Here is a 5,220-nt window from a genome sequence, read left to right as displayed (position 1 = left end):
GACAGAGGGAGGGAGGGGGAGGGCGACAGAGTGAGGAGGGCGACAGAGTGAGGAGGGTAGGAGAGAGAGGGAGACAGAGAGGGATAGGGAAGGAGAGAGAGGGAGACACAGACAGAGAGAGAGAGACAGAGAGAGAGAGGGAGTGAGACAGTCAGAGTGAGTGAGAAAGGGAGGGAGAGAGAGGGAGTGAGAGGGAGCGAGACAGTCTGAGTGAGACAGAGGGAGAGAGGGAGAGAGATGGAGAGAGAGAGAGAGTGAGAGAGAGATGTGTGTATGCCTGGTCTGGTGGCTCAGTGGACAAAGGCGTCTGCTGCAGGGACCTCTGTTCAACCTCAGTTTTTTTGTTTTCTCTAGCCCCGCCCCCTCCCCCACTTACCCTGCCCCCACCGGTGCGGCCCTCGGACACAAACCACACTGTAAATTTGGCCCCCGAGAGAAAGTCTGTGACTGCCCATGGTTTAACACGTTTGAAACCCTACTCTGCCCTCAATAACATTCTGAGTTACTTCAAGTGTCTTGGAATGCACCTTGCATTCAGACAACTCGCTTCTCATTCTCAAAAATCCATCCACAGATTGAGCGTCTGTGACGAAACACGGGCACACCCGTAACATTTATGTTGGTGGTGTTATCAATCAATGTCATGTGTAAAACAAAGCATCCTAGTAAAAACAATTTGCGCACATTTTATCTAGGAAAATGGTGGTTTGAGCTATGTAATAATCTGTAATTTCAGCACCCCCACTCACAAACCTGCACTTAACTAAACACTCTTATTATGTTGGCCATTATATGCTGGATATGGCCCCGGGTTTGGCGCGGCGGTAAATTATGTAGTGTACCAGATTCCAGAAATTTCTGTCAGGTTTTGGGGGGGGGGCAACAGCTGAAAAAAGTGAGCTGGGGGGGCTCAACCTACAAAAGTTTGAAGACCTCTGCTCTAAGCCCTAGAGGGGACACTCCTGCACTGGATGTAGGCTGACCCAGAGGAGTGCCCTGTGGGTTACTGGTGAACGTTATATATCAGGAGCGATAAATAACGCCTATTATGAGTCTGTGGAGATTAACATGCAGATTTGGGGTTTTAACGTACCAGAACCTGCATGATATGGTAAATACTGTATGCTTTTCTCCTGTTAAAATGTGGCAGGTTGAGTTACTGAACACATCAGATAACTGCCTCAGAGGCAGGACGATGAAGGGCGAGGATTAACCCAGATGCCTCCTTGGTGGAAGCTCTGCAATGGGTGGAGTCAAGGTGAACAAAATGAAGAATGCACAACAGTGACGTGAGATGCTCTAATCGAGCCCAGTCAATCATGTGATGGTGACAGGCAGGGATCAGTGGACCAGGCACACCCAGGGCGTGCTGTGGGTGTTGACACTGCCCTAGCATTTACAAAATCAGGTAAACCTAGGGCAGCGCCAAAACCTTACACCTTGCCAAGGCAGGCGTAATGAGGACAAATTTGTTCATTTCTCCTCGTTTTTCCTCTTTCCATATGTTCTGCATTCTACAGCACACAAAGAATGAGGAAAATGCCTTGTAGGATTGTTTTTGTGCCCCTATCTGCAAAAGCGATCCAGCCTGCAACGTAGGCACCCTGGCACCATGGTGCAAGAGAGCCTAGTTGATGCTAGGCAGCAGCTGGTACACCTGTGCAGGGAGAAAGGACTGGAATGCACCGTAGTTCAAAAAGACTTGTGGCGGTGCCCTGTGCCTGTTCCTCGTAAATGATGCCCAGAATCCTTGCGCCAAAAATGATCACACTAAAAGAACAGAATATTGATCTATAAAGACATCAGGTGTGCCTTGAAAATACACCCTGAAGGTCTAGCACTAGATTCAGCAGAGCCCAACAAGGCACAGAGAAAGATGCAATTGAAGAACAGACAGATCCGTCCAGAGCTGCAAGAATCAGAGATCCAGCTAGACAGAATAAATCAAGTGGGCCTGGTGTCTATAGTCACAATGGTAGCCCCAGACGTTCTAACCTGTGTGCTTTACTAGCGATAGAAGGAAGATATCCTGGGAGCGGCATGGACAGCAGATGGGGTACCCTCTGAGGAGGCTGAGCTGTGTCTCTACCAGGGCTTGCCTTCCGTCACCTTGGAGAAACACTGCCTGATCCACCCCCATCAGCTGTTTGAGGGTGAAGAGAGTGAAACATTTAGACATATGTTTACACAGGATGGCAGATCACACCAGGCCTGCTCCCTTGAAAAGGTGCAGTGCTGCCTGGGGTTCAGTGGGGACCAGGGTAGGGCAGAGAAGCGCCACACGCAGGGCCTTAGTGATGGCGAGTGACATACAGCAAGTCACCTTGCTGCGTTGCACTACGTAAAAAGGAAAAGACAGGAATGCACTGTATTCATCTAACAATGCATTCCTGTCCTTTCCCCCTGTGCTGGTGTCATGTTGCCAGCCTAGCGCCACCGCAGGCGCCCTTGCACCATGGTGCAAAAGTGCCACTGTTGTCAGCGGGATTGTTTTTGTACAGGAAGGAATATCTTCCTGCAAAAAAACACTCCTGGGGATGTTTTCCTCTTTCTATTAAATCTTTTTAGGCTTACAGCAATTGACACGTGTCAAAACACGATTGAAACTGCATTTTGCCTACAACACCCACAATGCATCATAATTTGCCACGTGGGTATGCTTGTATAAATTTGCAAGTTTTTTCACAGGGGAAACCCAATAAACCCTTGTAGGCTTGGGCAGTTTATGGTTCAAAGCATAAGGTGCTACAAGGGACTTATTTCAAAAACGTTGACTATTAATCGGCGAGTGGTATCTCTATTTCACACTCTTAGGAATCCTTAGGATATCTAATTTCTTTCAAACACAGCATAAATGCATGGAAGGTACAGATAAAAATAGAGCTAGAGAGGGAAGGTTCGTTCTGAAATAAATCTTAACTTTGTAAAAATGACAAGGGAAGTAAACATAAATCAATTCAAGCTAAAAGGTCATGAACAAAGAAAGATAAAGAATTTTTTCTGTGGTTCATAACCAAAAATATCAACTCCAAATAGTTCAAGCAGACAACCCAAATTAAACAATAAAACGTGGTTGTAAGTTGGCGTCTAATGACAACGATGAAGGAGATGATAGCAAGATGTCGACGTTTCGGTCTTTATTGTGTTCATCGATAAGACCATCATCAGGACGATGTTAACACCACTTCCAATATTAAACAATTTGAGTTAAACAACAAATGCTTTAAACTCAGGAACTTCTCAAACTGCAATACGACGAATGTCGTTTACTGTATTCAATGCCCATGTGGCATGAGGTATTTTGGGAAAACTACCCAACCCATCAAAAAAAGAATCTTACAACACCAATCGAGGATTCGCTGCCACACTGAAAATGCTCCACTTGTGGAGCACTTTTCTCTTAAAAACCACACTGAGAATGATTTTCATTGGTGGGTCGTGGAAGTGATCAAACCCAATATCAGACAACCTAATGTTGATCACCTATTAACTATCAAAGAACAACGCTGGATTTGCCTAGCCGATTCTGTCAAAACGGGCCTTAATCCCTACACAGAATGGCACGCACTGGCGTGCCTTAGCTAAGAGGAATAAGGAAATTCAAAACTGTCCAGTATGCCCATTTAATGAATAGTATCAAGTTATGTTTGTTCTATGTTTGTTTAGTGGATTATTTGCACTTCATGTAAACATCGTTTTTGTCATCCTAATATCAGAAATTGTCTGCACTTTTATCTGATCCACTGTTTTTGATTGATTCCCACACTCTAATATCAGAAATGCTTTGAGTTGACCCACTGAATTTGATCTATTCCCACTCCAAGATGGCCCCTGTCTTTTAGCCACACGATATGTCCATCGTCAGTTTTTGGTATTTTAACCTGCTCCAAAATGGCGACCCCGCGTTTTTGGACGCGATCATTAGCCGATCTTTGAGTTATATGATTTGTTAATAGCTTTAAGCTCCTTGCGCGATTAGATTTTTAAACCGCCTAGATACATCATTTAAAACTTAAAATTGTTACATCAGTTTAGCCAGAGAGCTTTTTTCACATATGTCTTTTCACTTCCGGGTCAGACGGTATAAACAACTCCGACCCCTGGTTCAGTCGATGTATCGAAACGAACCGAGGGTGACTTTTCCGTGCTACTAGAGGTTTTTCTGAAGTAAGTACCTTTTGAAGCTAGAGTTTAGAGTTTGCGGTTTGTAAATCCATAGATGTCAGGTTTAGATAAATGGTTTAGATAAATGTTGGCAGAAAATAACTTTCAGTTCCAATTAGATAAAGTAAATAATTCCCGATCTTCATTTAAACCTCACTTTGCCTCCTAACTGTTAACAACTGCGCAGAACCTTTTGAAATTACATTTCCTCGGTCTCTATTGAAATCTTACTGACTCAGCATCTGACCTGATAACAACTGTGCAGAGCCTCATTTTGCTAAAACTGGTATAAATTAGCATGTTCACGCGCTTTTTCTGACCCAATATAATTGAATTCTCTCGGTTGCAGATAGAACAGCGCACTTTTCTGCCTGGACTACTAAACACATTTGAAAAAACGTGGGCCAGCATCCACCTTGGTGTGAGGTAGATTGTTTTTTAGTCCTATCTGGCATAATTCAATGCACCTCTGCACTCTGCTTGTTAAACTGATAGGGTCTTTTGTCTCTCCCTGTAGATTTGTTCTTGCCATTGATAGCTTCAGAGACCGCTGGAATACCCTAACGCGGCCCCCCCTATATACTCTTAGGTATGTTACTGGTCCTTGATAATACACATGCCCAGAGCCTTATTTTTGACGCTCTATATTGTGAGAGGACAATGTGAATTATGATGACAAACTCGAGAATATAGGTTAAATACATTTGTGTGCCAGTATTTCTTGTTCTGGATATAAAAATGAAGTCTTGTTCCTAAATATAGAGGATTTCTCCTAATTATTGCTAACTCAAGACACTGTTTTTGCACCTACAAGATGTATATTTCAAGAAGTGTGTCATTATATCATTTGTTAAAATGTGGTGATAAAGAGGTCCTGTCACATTAAGAAGAATGTTCATGCACAAGTGACACTGAATAAGGTTAAGTCTCTTTTTTAAAGTCTTTTTTTCAAGTCTTTGAATGACACAGAATGTCTTGTATTCAATTCACCTAATTGAGGTGATATACCCCCCCCTTTTTTTTTTTTTTTTTTTTTTAAACTAAGATCACTTACAA

This window comes from Lissotriton vulgaris, chromosome 6 (genome assembly GCF_964263255.1).
Source record: "Lissotriton vulgaris chromosome 6, aLisVul1.2, whole genome shotgun sequence".
NCBI classification, from domain to species: Eukaryota; Metazoa; Chordata; class Amphibia; order Caudata; family Salamandridae; genus Lissotriton; species Lissotriton vulgaris.
This window is presented reverse-complemented; position numbering follows the sequence as displayed.